A 16,345-nucleotide genomic window follows, 5' to 3' on the forward strand; every position below is an offset into this window, starting at 1 on the left:
TAATCAGACTGTCTGAAATGAATACAAGTTGGGACAAATTGTTAAGCATAAGGAGTTCACACGTGCCGTAAGAGACCACTGAAAATGAAGTGGGCAATTTAGGATCAGCAGGCAGTAGGTTGTGTTATAAATTGTTGTGATGAGCCATATCACCAGTGTCTCCTGTTTAATTCAGGTTTCTTAGTGTCTAGCAGAATTATGATTTTAAGTTCCCAAATGGCTCTTTTGAAGGGGAGGGATAGCTCAGTGGTTTGAGCATTGGTCTGTTAAACCCAGGGTTGTGAGTTCAGCCCTTGAGGGCGCCACTTAGGGATCTGGGGCAAAAATCAGTACTTGGTCCTGCTAGTGAAGGCAGGGGGCTAGACTCAATGACCTTTCAAGGTCCTTTCCAGTTCTAGGAGATTGGTATATCTCCAATTATTTGAGGGGACGGATAGCTCAGTAGTTTGAGCATTGGCCTGCTAAACCTAGGGTTATGAGTTCAATCCTTGAGGGGGGATAGTTGGGGATTGGTCCTTCTTTGAGCAGGGGGTTGGACTAGATGATCTCCTGAGGTTCCTTCCAACCCTAATGATCTATGAATCTGAGGTGTTCAGAAAATCTAGGCTACACACTAAACCTACTTAAAACTGCTTTCACTAAACAAAGATCCTCCACCAGACAAGTAGATCGTATTATGGAATGGGCCACCCAAATAGCCCAGGCAAACTTGCTTCAATACAGAAAAAAAACCCACTGATCTCACACTTCTACTTGTCACCTACCACCCTGCACTGGATCCAATATGGAGTATCATCAAACAACTACAACACATACTTGATGAGGAACACATCTGGAAAAGAAATTTTCCTGAACTCCCTTAATCCTAATCCTAACCCTTAATTGCCCACTTCATTTTAAATGATCTCTTACAGCATGTGTTAATCTCTTATGTTTACCAGTCTGTCCCAAATTATGGTTAGCTCAGACACACTACGTTCCACAAATCTGCACCAACGTAGCTACAATAACACTACAAACATTGCATCATTTTAGTTTACACAATGCTTCAGCAAAGGGTGGTGACTACAATGATAGAGAAATAACCCTAGAACCCTACTTTGAATATTAATAAAAGAGCCCCTTATAGTGAGGACAATGTTAGCTCTTTGGTTATGCAACTCAGATACTACATCAGGGATCGGCAACCTTTGGCACGCGGCCCATCAGGGAAATCCGCTGGTGGGCCGGGCCGGTTTGTTTACCTGCAGCATCTGCAGGTTTGGCCGATTGCAGCTCCCACTGGCCGCAGTTCTTTGTTCCAGGTCAATGGGGGCTGCGGGAAGTGGTGCAGGCCTTGGGATGTGCTGGCCACTGCTTTCTGCAGCCTCCATTGGCCTGGAACAGTGAACCACAGCCATTGGGAGCTGCGATTGGCCAAATCTGCAGATGCTGCAGGTAAACAAACCCTCCCGGCCTGTCAGTGGATTTCCCCGACAGGCCGCATGCCAAAGGTTGCCAATCCCTGTACTACGTAATACTGAAGCTTAATCTCAAATACAGAGTGTATCCCCCATGTTAATTCTTTTATTAAAAATGCTACACTGAGAGCCTCTGTGACTGAAAATCCCTGTCCACAGAATAGCAGTCAATGTAATATTCCCCACACCACTTTGCCAATTTGCCACATTCCTGACCTTGAAGTATGAAAGGGTTCTTCAGTCTTCTTCGATTCTCTGCCACTGTAGATGGATTGCCACCTCCAACTTGTCCTGGCTGTGTGATGCAGGTCAGAGCCACATTGGCATGGCCATTGCTGCTGCTTCTTGAATGGTATGGGAGAGGAAGCTGGGCTGGAGCTGCATTGGTATGGCAGCTTATGGCCTGGCTCCCCTTGGTTAGGAGTGGTGGCTGACTAGGGCAGAGCCATCCCTGAAGATTAAATACCTTTAATAGTCCCTTATGTGGACTAATCTTAGTTCCAGCCCTCTTTCTCAATCCAGGCTCCTTGATTGTAATGCTCCTTGTGTGAGGAAGGTGACCACAGTCCCTCACTGTTTATTCGGATGGCCTCTTTGTGTGCTCTCTTGTTTTCTATGTTTCCTACCACTTGTTTCTTCCACATGCCTCTTAGCAGCTGAGCATGAAGTTCTGTTTGAGTGAGGTTGCTTGTATGAAAGCTAAGTAGGCTTTCCCTTTAGCCAAATTGGTCTGAACTTTGCTTCATAACATTTGGGACTGGTTGACTCTTCTTTCAGGATGGGATTTCCCAAAGAACCTAAGTGACTTAGGAGCATCTGGTTTTCAATGGAAGTTGGGCTCCCTAGTCACTTAGGGACAGATTTCTAAAGATATTTAGGCACCTAAAGATCCAGATATATGCCTAGTGGGATTTTCAGAAGTGCCTTTCTGCATCTTAAGGTGTGTAAATATCTTTAAAAACCTAGCCTTTAGATTAAATAAAGTCTGTCTATTATAGTCCTTATATTGCCCCCAGTAGTACCTGAGCACAAAATCATAATTTTTAATCAGAGCATGCTTAGAAGGTAGAGAAATACTGTTATTCCCATCTTAATGATTGGAAACTATATGGCACGCAGAATCTAACTCTTTGATTTTTAACTATCCCATCATTTATTTTACTATATGGCACTTTGTTGCTTCATGACAGGTGCCTCTTAATAGATAACATTAATAAATAAAATATAATTAAAATAAATAATGGGAAAAAACCAATCAGCAGTGTGTAAGTGACAGAATTATAGCATAACTGAATTATTGCATAACTGGGCACTAGTTCTGTCTAGTATTTTGTATTTTCAAAGCCAGGTCTTGTTCTCTGTCTCCATGGTTTCTTTTATCCTTTTTTCTCTCTTGTGTTCTACACTGTCTATCTTCAGCTTGCATTAGCTCTTCTTGACTTGACAAATTGCCAAGTCATATCAGATGAAACTTCGCCAATTTCACACTGCAAGGAAGCCAATAATGACCTTTACTTATCAGCCTTTTCCTGCGAAAGGGGTGTTTTGTTTATGGGATGTGCCACTCTCTAGCCATTGTAACATCCAAGAGTCAAGGGCAGTAGGTGAAATATTGTTTCCAGACTGCACCCACTTTCTATATCAGCAGTTCCCAAACATTTTTCAGCCATGGACCACTGTGGCATAGGACTAAATGTCCCAGACTCCTTTCATTTCTGGTGCTACCAGAATGCCCCTACCAGTAAGGGAACACTGCTACTGATATGACGATCACACTGTCCAGAGGATGCCATTTTGAGACCAAAATGATGTCCTCCAGGCAGCAAAAGTGCAGGAATGCTGTTCTGGCATATTCCAGCCTTGGTCAAAGGATGGACCCCCTCATAAGCCCTGGCAAACTCCAAGAGATCCAGGGACCCTACTTTGGGAACCACTGTTCTACATCAATTAAACAGGCCAATATGGGATAGATTGTATGTTGCTCAAAATGAGCAGACAGAGCTTGATATCACAAGGATCCTGCTTCCCTCCTTGAACAGTGACCAAGTATAATCCCAGTTCTTGTGCTCCTGGCATGCGAAGACCTGTGTGTGGAGTCTTGTGCAGACAGCAATGCTTAACTCCCTGGTGAGATGGGGTAGGGTGAAATTGTAGCCTATAAGTAATGTATAGATATGGGTTGAAGCAGTAATGCAAAATCCTGCAGGCCTCAGATCTGTAAAACAATGAGTGTAGCTAAACAAGGCATGAGGCCCTAAAAACCTTAGCATAAGTAGCTAACCGGGAGTAACCCTAGATTATAAAATATATCACAAGATGGAATGGTGTCCTGACTAAACTGCTGACAGGTGACCACAAGATGCTAGTTTGTACCAGCTTGGGATAATCTAAGTTAGGAACATTAGCAGAAGTCTGACCACAGGAGTGCCATGATAACTAATTGATGTATAAGCTAATAAGCTTGAGGTAAATGGACCACTTTCAGAAACAAGATACTGGACACGAAAGACCTCAGGTTTGATCTAATCTGGCGATTCCCATCTACCTCACAGAAATGTTCAGCAACCTGGTGGATCCAGGCCTAGTAGAACACTTTGAAATCTTGGGATGAAAAGTGATACCTAATACTTTTGAATTTTTGGGAAAATGGCAGCATGATTTTGAAACGCAGTGAAACTGTATCTATTTTTGTTTGATGGATTTTGCAAGAATGTCACAAAAGTTTTGCAAAGTGAAATCCAAAAGTTTCACCTGGTTTTAATTTCTGTTTCTTAAATGTGTTTCCTGATGTTACTGGTTGGAAATACATTGACACTCTTTAGAACTTGCTAATTGAGTTAATATGCACACATTGATGCCTGCTACACCCTTATTTGCATGTTGCTCTATATTTTTTAGTTATATTTAGCATCTTATTTTAGTCTTGTAATTTTTGTGTGATGCCTTGTAACATTTCTATTAATGTACCAACCAATGAGAGGAAAGGAAAAGCAACAGCTGGGTCAAGTTATTAGAAATGGGTCATTTATCTGACTTGACTTTTAATCTAATTAAATATTTTGGGGGCAATGCTAACTGGATTAACGCTCACGGTTAATTCTTCATGCATCATGCAGAAAATATACTTCATATTATCTACAGAAGATTGCAAGCCAGTTTAAAGATGTAGAAATTCATTGAGGCAAGGATGCAAAATATTCCAAGATGTGACAAAATTAGTCAGGAATATGACACTGTCATAAACTAATAAGTAAGTGTTAATAGAACAGAAGTACTTCATGTCTCTTTTGCCTGTAAAGGGTTAAGTTCAGTGAACCTGACTGTCACCTGACCAGAGGACCAATCAGGGGACAGGATACTTTCAAATCTGGAGGGAGGGAAGTTTGTGTGTGCTCTTAGTGTTTGGTGGTTGTTCGCTCTGGGGGCTCAGAGGGACCAGACGTGCAACCAGGTTTCTCTCCAATCTCTCCGATACAGTCTCTTATATGTCCAGAATAGTGAGTACTAGGTAGATAAAGTGAGTTAGGCTTATGGTTGTTTTCTTTATTTGCAAATGTGTATTTGGCTGGAAGGAGTTCAAATGTGTATTTTCCTGAAAGGATTTTACTTTGTACTTGTATACTTAGGCTGGGAGGGTATTCCCAGTGTCTATAGCTGAAAGACCCTGTAACATATTCCATCTTACATTTACAAAGATAATTTTTACTGTTTTTCTTTCTTTAATTAAAAGCTTTTCTTGTTTAAGAACCTGATTGTTTTTTTATTCTGGTGAGACCCCAGGGGTCTGGGTCTGGATCCACCAGGGAATTGGTGGGGAGAAAGGAGGGAAGGGGGGAGAGAGAGGTTAATTTTCTCTCTGTGTCAGGATTACTTTCTCTCTCAGGGAGAGTCTGGGAGGGGAAGAGAGAAGGAGGGGGGAAGGTGAATTTTTCTCTCTGTTTTAAGATTCAAGGAGTTTGAATCACAGTGATCTTCCAGGGTAACCCAAGGAGGGGAAGCCTGGGAGAGGCAGCAGTGGGGGAAAGGGTTTACTTTCCTTGTGTTAAGATCCAGAGGGTCTGGGTCTTGGGGGTTCCCAGGCAAGGTTTTGTGGGGACCAGAGTGTTCCAGGCATTGGAATTCCTGGTTGGTGGCAGCGCTACAAGTACTAAGCTGGTAATTGAGCTTAGAGGAATTCATGCTGGTACCCCATCTTTTGGATGCTAAGGTTCAGAGTGGGGAATTATACCATGACAGACACCAAGAAAGATTTTGTCCCACTGATTTCAATGTTTTCACATCTTTACTTAGATTGTTAGTTTTTGGGGGCAGGGACCAATTTTTTTGTTCTGTTTGTACAGTGCCTTGCACAGTTTGGTCCTAGTCCATGACTGGGGCTCTGAGGTTGTCATAACCTTAGTCCCAGATTTGGACCTTAGCGTCCAAAATATGGGGGTTAGCATGAAAACCTCCAAGCTTAGTTACCAGCTTGGACCTGGTACTTGCTGCCACCACCCAAAAAATTAGAGTGTTTTGGGGCACTCTGGTCCCCCTGGAAAAACCTTCCCTGGGGACCCCAAGACCCAAATCCCTTGAGTCTCACAACAAAGGGAAATAATCCTTTTTCCCTTCCCCCCTCCAGGTGCTCCTGGAGAGATACACAGACACAAGCTCTGTGAATCCAAACAGAGTGACTCCCCCTCTCCGTTCCCAGTCCTGGAAACCAAAAGCACTTTCCTATTCCCCCAGAGGGAATGCAAAATCAGGCTAGCACATCCAACACACAGATCTCCCCCTGATTTCTTCCTCCCACCAATTCCCTGGTGAGTACAGACTCAATTTCCCTGAAATTTCCCAGTAAAGAAAACTCCAACAGGTCTTAAAAGAAAGCTTTATATAAAAAGAAAGAAAAATACATACAAATGGTCTCTCTGTATTAAGGTGACACAATACAGGGTCAATTGCTTAAAAGAATATTGAATAAACAGCCTTATTCAAAAAGAATACAAATTAAAGCACTCCAGCACTTATATTCATGCAAATACCAAAGAAAAGAAACCATATAACTTACTATCTGATCTCTTTATCCTTACACTTAGAAACAGAAGATTAGAAAGTAAAACTACTTCTCCAAAGCTCAGAGACAGCAGCCAGACAGAAACAAAGACTCAGACACAAACTTCCCTCCACCCAGAGTTGAAAAAATCCGGTTTTCTGATTGGTCCTCTGGTCAGGTGCTTCAGGTGGAAGAGACATTAACTCTTAGCTATCTGTTTATGACACGCCCCCCAAATTGCAGACAGTGGGGAAGCTCACTGGCGGCGATTTCCTTCTAGAACTTTAAAATAAACAGATTACTACAACACATGCACCTTTACATATACTACTAAGTATATAACTAACAGACTTCTACATTTTAAGAACACTTTTTAACTACTGAATTCTGGGAAACTCTCACGGGAGAGAGCATCAGCAACTTGGTTAGAAGCTCCTGTGATGTGTTGAATTTCAAAATCAAAATCTTGGAGAGCTAAACTCCAACGAAGAAGTTTCTTGTTGTTCCCCTTGGCAGTATGAAGCCACTTTAGTGCAGCATGGTCAGTTTGTAGTTGGAACCGCCATCCCCAAACATATGGGCGTAGCTTTTCCAGGGCGTACACAATGGCATAGCATTCCTTTTCACTGACTGACCAGTGACTTTCCCTCTCAGACAGTTTCTTGCTGAGAAACACGACAGGATGGAAGTTTTGATCTGTTGCTTCCTGCATGAGCACTGCTCCTATACCACGCTCAGATGCATCTGTGGTTAGTAGGAATGGTTTGTCAAAATCCGGGGCCCTGAGCACAGGGTCAGACATGAGCATCGCCTTAAGCTGGGTAAAGGCCTTTTGACACTCATCAGTCCACTTAACGGCATTTGGCTGGATCTTTTTGGTTAGGTCGGTTAATGGGGCAGCGATTTGGCTGTAGTGTGGTACAAATCACCTGTAGTATCCGGCCAAGCCTAAGAAGGATTGGACCTGCTTCTTGGACCGTGGGACAGGCCACTTTTGGATAGCATCCACCTTGGCCTGTAGGGGGTTTATGGTTCCTCGACCCACCTGGTGCCCCAGGTAAGTCACTCTGTTTTGGCCTATTTGACACTTTTTGGCCTTAACAGTTAGTCCAGCCTGCCTGATGCGCTCAAAGACCTTTTCCAGTTGTAGTAGGTGTTCGGGCCAGGAGTCTGAAAAAAATGGCCACATCATCGAGGTAGGCAACTGCAAATTCTCCCAGTCCAGCTAGTAGACCATCTACCAGCCTCTGGAAGGTGGCGGGTGCATTGCGAAGGCCGAAAGGAAGGACATTGAATTCATACACCCCCGCATGGGTGACGAATGCTGACCTCTCCTTGGCAGGTTCATCTAGCGGTACTTGCCAGTACCCCTTGGTTAAGTCTATTGTAGAGATGAACTGGGCACGTCCCAACTTCTCCAATAGCTCATCGGTGCGTGGCATTGGATAGTTGTCCGGACGAGTTACCGCATTTAGCTTACGGTAGTCCACGCAAAAGCGTATTTCCCCATCTGGTTTGGGTACCAGAACCACTGGAGATGCCCATGCACTGGTAGATGGGCGGATTAGACCCATCTGTAGCATGTTCTGGATCTCCCGTTCTATAGCAGCTTGGGCATGAGGAGACACCCGGTAGGGTGGGGTTCTGATTGGGTGAGCATTACCTGTATCAATGGAGTGGTATGCCCGTTCAGTCCGTCCTGGGGTGGCTGAGAACAATGGGGCGAAGCTAGTGCACAGCTCCTTGATTTGTCGCCGCTGCAGACGTTCCAGGGTGGTTGAGAGGTTCACCTCTTCCAAGCCACCGTCTTTTTTCCCGTCGTAGTAGACACCGTCAGGCCACTCAGCATCATCTCCCTGGACTGTAAACTGACAAATCTGTAAATCTCTGGAATAGAAAGGCTTGAGAGAATTAACATGGTACACTTTAGGCTTTAGTGAGGAATTGGGAAATGCTATGAGGTAGTTTACAGTTCCCAGGCGCTCTTGGACCGTGAATGGCCCTTCCCATGATGCTTCCATCTTATGGGCCTGTTGCGCCTTCAAGACCGTAACCTGGTCTCCTACCGTGAAGGAACGTTCTCTGGCATGTCTGTCATACCAGGCCTTTTGCTTTTCTTGAGCATCCTTTAGGTTCTCTCTAGCAAGGGCTAAAGAGTGTCGGAGGGTGCTTTGTAGGTTGCTTACAAAGTCCAGAATGTTAGTTCCTGGAGAAGGCGTAAACCCCTCCCATTGCTGCTTCACCAACTGTAATGGCCCCTTAACCTCGTGACCATACACAAGTTCAAATGGTGAAAACCCTAAACTGGGATGTGGTACAGCCCTGTAGGCAAACAGCAACTGCTGCAACACTAGGTCCCAATTATTGGAGAATTCGTTGATGAATTTTCGTATCATGGCCCCCAAAGTTCCATTGAACCTTTCCACCAGGCCATTGGTTTGATGGTGGTACGGGGTGGCAACCAAGTGATTCACCCCATGAGTTTCCCACAGTTTTTCCATGGTCCCTGCCAGGAAATTAGACCCTGAATCTGTAAGGATGTCAGAGGGCCAACCTACCCTGGCAAAGATGTCTGTTAAGGCCAGGCACACAGTGTTAGCCCTGGTGTTGCCTAGAGCTACTGCTTCTGGCCATCGGGTAGCAAAGTCCACTAAAGTCAGTACGTACTGCTTTCCTCTGGGTGTCTTTTTTGGGAAAGGACCCAGAATATCCACAGCTACTCGCTGAAATGGGACCTCAATTATGGGGAGTGGCTGGAGAGGGGCCTTGACCTGGTCTTGAGGCTTTCCCACTCTTTGGCATACCTCACAAGACCGGACATACTTGGCAACGTCCTTGCCCATCCCCTCCCAGTGGAAGGACTTCCCCAACCGGTCTTTGGTTCTGTTCACCCCAGCATGGCCACTGGGATGATCATGGGCTAAGCTTAAGAGCTTCCCCCGGTACTTAGTTGGAACCACCAACTGTTTTTGCGGCTGCCATTCTTCCCGGTGTCCACCAGAAAGAATTTCCTTGTATAAAAGTCCTTGGTCTATAACAAACCGGGATCGATTAGAAGAGCTGAGAGGCGGTGGGGTGCTCCGTGCCGCCGCCCACGCTTTCTGAAGGCTGTCATCTGCTTCCTGCTCAGTCTGGAACTGTTCCCTTGAGGCTGGGGTCACCAGTTCTTCCTCAGACTGTGGACTTGGGCTTGGTCCCTCTGGAAGCGATGTAGGTGATGGGGTTGTTTCCGTTGCTGGTGAACCGCTCTCCGCTAGTGCACCTGAGGGTATTTCAGGCTCTGGCTGAGCCTTTTGGGTATGGCTGTCTGTTGCTTCTGCCAGTTCTGGCTCGCTGGTGCCCTCTGGCGTTGAGTTTGAAGATGGGGTTGCAATTGCTGGTGCTGGTTGTTGTTCCAGTTCCGGGCCTGGGACTGGAGATGCTGTGGCTGTTTCAGTGGTAGGCATGGAATCCGGGTCCACTACCTCTGTCTGGGTCTCTGGTAACACAGACGGGGCGTCTGTGGACGGTTCAGGAACAGGAATGGGTCTGGAAGCTTGCCTGGTTTGGCTACGTGTAACCATTCCCACTCTCTTGGCCCGCCTCACCTGGTTGGCCAAGTCTTCCCCCAGTAGCATGGGGATAGGATAATTGTCATAGACTGCAAAAGTCCACATTCCTGACCAGCCTTTGTACTGGACAGGCAGTTGAGCTGTAGGCAAGTCTACAGCTTGTGACATGAAGGGGTAAATTGTAACTTTGGCCTTTGGGTTGATGAATTTGGGGTCAACGAAGGATTGGTGGATAGCTGACACTTGTGCCCCCGTGTCTCTCCACGCAGTAACCTTCTTTCCGCCCACTCTCAAATTTTCCCTTCGCTCCAAGGGTATTTGAGAGGCATCTGGGCCTGGGGATCTTTGGTGTGAGGGTGGTGTAATGAATTGCACTCGCATGGTGTTCTTTGGACAGTTGGCCTTGATATGTCCCAGTTCATTACACTTAAAGCATCTTCCATCTGATGGGTCACTGGGCCGAGGTGAGTTACTGGAGACTGGTGAGGTGGAAGAGTAGGGTGTCTGTGGCTTTACTTGGGTGGTATGTGGGGTCTTTGGCTGTCCTCGGTTGTAGGGTTTATGGTCTGTGTGCCCTCTGGGGTAATCATTCCCCTTGACAGTAGCTTTCTTGCTTTCTGCCAGTTCTATCCATTTGGCTCCAATCTCCCCCGCCTCAGCGAGATCTTTGGGTTTTCCATCTTGTATGTACCATGTGATGTCTTCAGGAACACCATCCAAGAACTGCTCCATTTGTATGAGGAGGTGCAGTTCTTCCAAGGTTTGAACGTTGTTTCCTGTTATCCAGGCCTCATAGTTTTTTGCAATGTAGTAGGCGTGTTTGGGAAATGACACATCTGGTTTCCACTTTTGGGTTCTGAAGCGCCGACGGGCATGATCTGGGGTTATCCCCATTCTGTATCTGGCCTTGGTTTGAAAAAGTTTATAGTCATTCATTTGCTGCTTAGGCATTTCAGCTGCCACCTCTGCTAAAGGTCCACTGAGCTGTGACCTCAATTCTACCATGTACTGGTCTTCGGGGATGTTGTACCCAAGACAGGCTCTTTCAAAATTTTCCAAGAAGGCCTCGGTGTCATCACCTGCCTTGTAGGTGGGAAATTTCCTGTGCTGTGGAGCAATAATTGGTGCCGGGTTGTTAGGGTTGGCTGGCACAGGTAGCCCAGCTTTTGCCAACTCCAGTTCATGTTTTCTCTGTTTTTCCTTCTCTTCATTCTCTTTTTGTTGTTTTTCCATGTCTCGGCGGTGGGCCGCCTCTTCTTCTGCTTGTTTCCTTCGGTAGGCCACCTCTTCTTCTTCTAGTTTTCTTTTGTGTGCTGCCTCTTTGATTTGTTCTTCTCTTTCTTTCATCTCCATTTGTCGCCTGTGTTCAGCTTCTTTGAATTGCTCTTCAGCCTCAATTTTTGCCTTAGAAGTCATGATTCCTGTTTTCTTGTGTTGGGGTGCCCTCCGGTGTTTATCTTCTGAACTGCAGGTTCTCTGTTGCCTCCTGAAGTCTGCCTAGCAACAGTGCCTTTAGCTAATCTTCAATGTTAAGTAAACCTGAAAAACCACTTTATTTGCATGCATATAGTGCTGGTACTTGCCTCCTAATGGGAGGGCTATTGCATGACAAAAGACCCTTAACAGTCTGGTAATGGCTTCTTGCTTAACATGCAAGCCACAAACTGCCAGAAAGAGCAGAAAAAAAAATTCTCTCTGGTTCCCTTTTAAAACCAAACTGTTTCTCTCTGCTAAAAAGCCCTTAGCAGAGAAAAGAAAAATATAATATTCCTACTGGCTTCTGGATTCTGTCTATATCCCAACCGCTGCTACTCCATGTCATAACCTTAGTCCCAGATTTGGACCTTAGCGTCCAAAATATGGGGGTTAGCATGAAAACCTCCAAGCTTAGTTACCAGCTTGGACCTGGTACTTGCTGCCACCACCCAAAAAATTAGAGTGTTTTGGGGCACTCTGGTCCCCCTGGAAAAACCTTCCTTGGGGACCCCAAGACCCAAATCCCTTGAGTCTCACAACAAAGGGAAATAATCCTTTTTCCTTTCCCCCCTCCAGGTGCTCTTGGAGAGATACACAGACACAAGCTCTGTGAATCCAAACAGAGTGACTCCCCCTCTCCGTTCCCAGTCCTGGAAACCAAAAGCACTTTCCTATTCCCCAGAGGGAATGCAAAATCAGGCTAGCACATCCAACACACAGATCTCCCCCTGATTTCTTCCTCCCACCAATTCCCTGGTGAGTACAGACTCAATTTCCCTGAAATTTCCCAGTAAAGAAAAACTCCAACAGGTCTTAAAAGAAAGCTTTATATAAAAAGAAAGAAAAATACATACAAATGGTCTCTCTGTATTAAGGTGACACAATACAGGGTCAATTGCTTAAAAGAATATTGAATAAACAGCCTTATTCAAAAAGAATACAAATTAAAGCACTCCAGCACTTATATTCATGCAAATACCAAAGAAAAGAAACCATATAACTTACTATCTGATCTCTTTATCCTTACACTTAGAAACAGAAGATTAGAAAGTAAAACTACTTCTCCAAAGCTCAGAGACAGCAGCCAGACAGAAAACAAAGACTCAGACACAAACTTCCCTCCACCCAGAGTTGAAAAAATCCGGTTTTCTGATTGGTCCTCTGGTCAGGTGCTTCAGGTGGAAGAGACATTAACCCTTAGCTATCTGTTTATGACAGAGGTGCAAATGCAATACAAATAAATAATGCGGTATTGGACCTGATTATAGAAATTGAACTCAAGGTATTATATTGTCTAAAGATGACATAAAATGTTTTATAATTTAAAGTCTATTCCAATTAAAGCTGCAGATTTAAGTAGTCAAATAAGGAACTGTGGAAGTTAAGGATAAGTATACAACATTTCATCTGCCCTGTCTCAGACTCCAGACTTTAGTTACATGTTCACATACTGTGTATTTCTCAGTATTATCACCCCATTTCTCCTGATGTGTGTAAAATGTGTCATAATATATTCCATCATGCTAGATACTTATATCATTCCAATTGCCTATGCGTTGTACATTTTTCCAGTTTTGCCATCACACAGCAGGGTGACTAGATGTCCCAATTTTATAGTGTCAGTTCCTATATTTGGGGCTTTTTCTTATATAGGTGCCTATTATCCCCTCACCCCCATTCTGACTTTTCACACTTGTTATCTGGTTACCCTATCACACAGGTGCCAGACATTGAAAAATGATAATGATTTCCCTTGAAGGGATGGGAACAGGAACAGGGACACAGGCAAGGCTCTGTGGTGTCAGAGCTGAGAAGAGGGACACTAAGGAAGGAAACTGGAATCATGCTTGCTGGAAGTTCACCCCAATAAACATCAAATTGTTTGCACTTTTGGCCTTGGGGTATTGTTGCTGTCTGTTCATGCGAGAAGGACCAGGGAAGTGAGAGAGTGAAGGAATAAGCCCCCTAACACATGTATCTTATGAATTCTTGTTTAATTGTGTCTCTTTCATGTAGCCATTTAGCTAGGAGGTACTTTTTGTTAGATCCTAATAGAAATTTCCAGAAAACAGAAACTGTTCACACAATTTGTCACTGTATATCGCAAATGAAAAACTAATTAGAAACATTTACCTCTCCTGCCTTGTTTCAGAGCCGCCTAGATGGGCGGGGAGGTGGGTCAATTTGCCCCAGGCCCTGCAGAGGCCCCCACGAGAGTTTTTCAGGGCCCCTGGAGCAGGGTCCTTCACTCGCTCTGGGGGCCCTGGAAAACTCTTGCAGGGCCTGGGCCCCCAGAGCTTCTTCCGCTCCAGGTCTTCGGCAGCAATTTGGTGGCAGGGGGTCCTTCCGCTCCGGGACCTGCCACCGAAGTGCCCCGAAAACCTGCAGCGGGGGGTCCTTCCACCCCGGGACCTGCCACTGAAGTGCTGGGTCTTTGGCGAGCCCCCTGCTGCTGAACACCCCAGGCCCCCTGAATCCTCTAGGTGGCCCTGCCTTGTTTATGAAAATATCTTATGCCTTACCAAAACACATCCATTTCCAGGAGAAAGCATTAGCAAGACAATGTTTGCTAACTATCCCCACACTTTCCCCACAGATATTTCCTATTCTAAGAACTGGGAAAATTAGTACATTCAGATGCCATTATGTGGCAACAAATGCCAACTTTAATAAATTCTATTACTATAATAATATATTACCCTTAGACTGAATATTTATTCTAAGGATCACAAATTTATTTTCAGAGGCACTCAGCTACAATACCATGCAAATGAGTATGCTATAAAAGCACAGACAAAGATAAATAGTAGGTAAATATTATTGCCTGAATTTTATGAATTGGGAAATTGAGGCATAGAGAGATTATTTTTACCAATCATTAAGTGACACCAATCCCATTTATTTTGTTTATTCCCATAAGTGCAGATTTATTTAGAGTGTTAGATATGCAGATGGCGCTCGGGCATTGCAAATTAGCCCTTGTTGGTCTTATTATTATATGTAGCCCATTTTCTCACATCACCTATTGACGGATAGGAGTAGAAGTATGTAAAATAAATGTATGTGGAGCAGTTATAGAATTAAGCTACAGAGCTGTAAATTATGTCATTCAGCCCATTCCAAAGTCATTTTCATAACCACTCTGTCCATTCTAGAGTCAGTTCACTACTTTTTCATCATGCCACCAACGAACCTAAGGTCATTATACCACTATCACATGATCAATCTTTCATTTTGCCATGCAAAGCAAAGATGCTGAATTATTTTTCTTCATTTGAAGTTAGTGTACTGGAAAATAGTATGGTGATATACACAGCACTGATGTGTGCAAGTCCCAGTTGTGTGCAATATTTTAAAATGTTACATAACATGTTTGCACTACACAAATCCTGATTGTAAACATTTTCTCTGGAAAATTGGGCTTGCGTTCAAGAAGGCTTCATTGTATTTCATATCATCATGAATGATTTTTCCTTCTGAAATGGCTGAAAATAATTAGTCTTATTTGACTGTAAGCATCAGGGCCGGCACTTCCATTTAGGTAACCTAGGCGGTTGCCTAGGGCACCAGGATTTGGGAGGGTGGCATTTTGTGGCAATTCGGCGGCTGGGGGTCCTTCCGTGCTCCATGTCTTCGGCGGCAATTTGGACCCCCCCGCAGCTGAATTGCCGCCAACTGGGAGCGCAGAAGGACCCCTGCCTAGGGCACCAAAAACCCTGGTGCCGCTCCCGGTAAGCATAGTTTAGCTGAAAAGAGAAAGAATAGAAGTTACTGGGCCTTTAGTTAAGAATGGAAAGAAGTGGTGCCCCCGTCTCCATCTGTGATGCTGTCCACTGCCACAATCTTCTGGGAGAGCTGCATTTCTTTCTTCCCCCATCCTCATGTACATCTTCCACATCTCAGCCAGACAGTCTGCCTTTTGCAGGTGCTATCACTGTGAAAGTATGGGGAAAAACAGTCACTTATTCGTATTCATATTGTTCATATTCCAGACGTTGTCATAGTTTTTTATAGTATGTGTATGTGGCTTTGCCTCTCTGAGACTCTTCCCAGTTTGGGGGGAACCTCAGAGGTGGTCAGTGGTCTGTTAGTATGGAGGGTGTTGGGTACATTTCAGTCTACTGGGAGTGGGGAGGATGCAGGTAAGTTCCAGATTTTGTTGTGCATTTTTGTTTGTGTGCTCGAGGTGTTACTATGGACTTGGGGTGGAGGATTGTGAGGGGCGTGGGGGGGCCTGGATAATAATCCCCTCTGTATCCTCACTCTTTATGGTGTTAGACTGAAAGGCTATACCAAGGGACACGAGCAGGCATTCCTGTAATGTACAAACAAAATCAAGCTATTTCTCAGTCTTAAGTTCTGCTGTATCTCCCTTTCAGACATGGAGAAAGTTCAGAGAAAAACACATGGGGTCCTGTCATGATTGTCAGCCAACATTCATGTTTCTGGGTATTTGTACCTTAGTGGGGAGTTGTGTTGGTTGTGCCTTGACCTGGCATGCAATGTGCACTAATGCCTCTTGTAAATGATCAAAAAGAACCACATTCCATTTCCTGTAAGTGCTATCTTAATAAACTGTTCGCTTTGCACAAAGTAATGCTTTCGTTAATTGAATCCCCTTTGGGATTGTGGGGCAGAGAGGGGACAGGTAGACTGTGACTACATCATGCTGGTGGGCGCCATGTTGAAACAGCAAAAGAATGGGTGGGGGGAAGGAGGCAGGCCTCCTAACTCACATCCACCAACAATTATAATATATAATATATTGTAAACAAAGGTACTCACAGGCCAGAGTTCCCTCCAGGAGATCAGACTTTTGAGTT

Source organism: Gopherus flavomarginatus, chromosome 2 (assembly GCF_025201925.1).
Source record: "Gopherus flavomarginatus isolate rGopFla2 chromosome 2, rGopFla2.mat.asm, whole genome shotgun sequence".
Lineage (NCBI taxonomy): Eukaryota > Metazoa > Chordata > Testudines > Testudinidae > Gopherus > Gopherus flavomarginatus.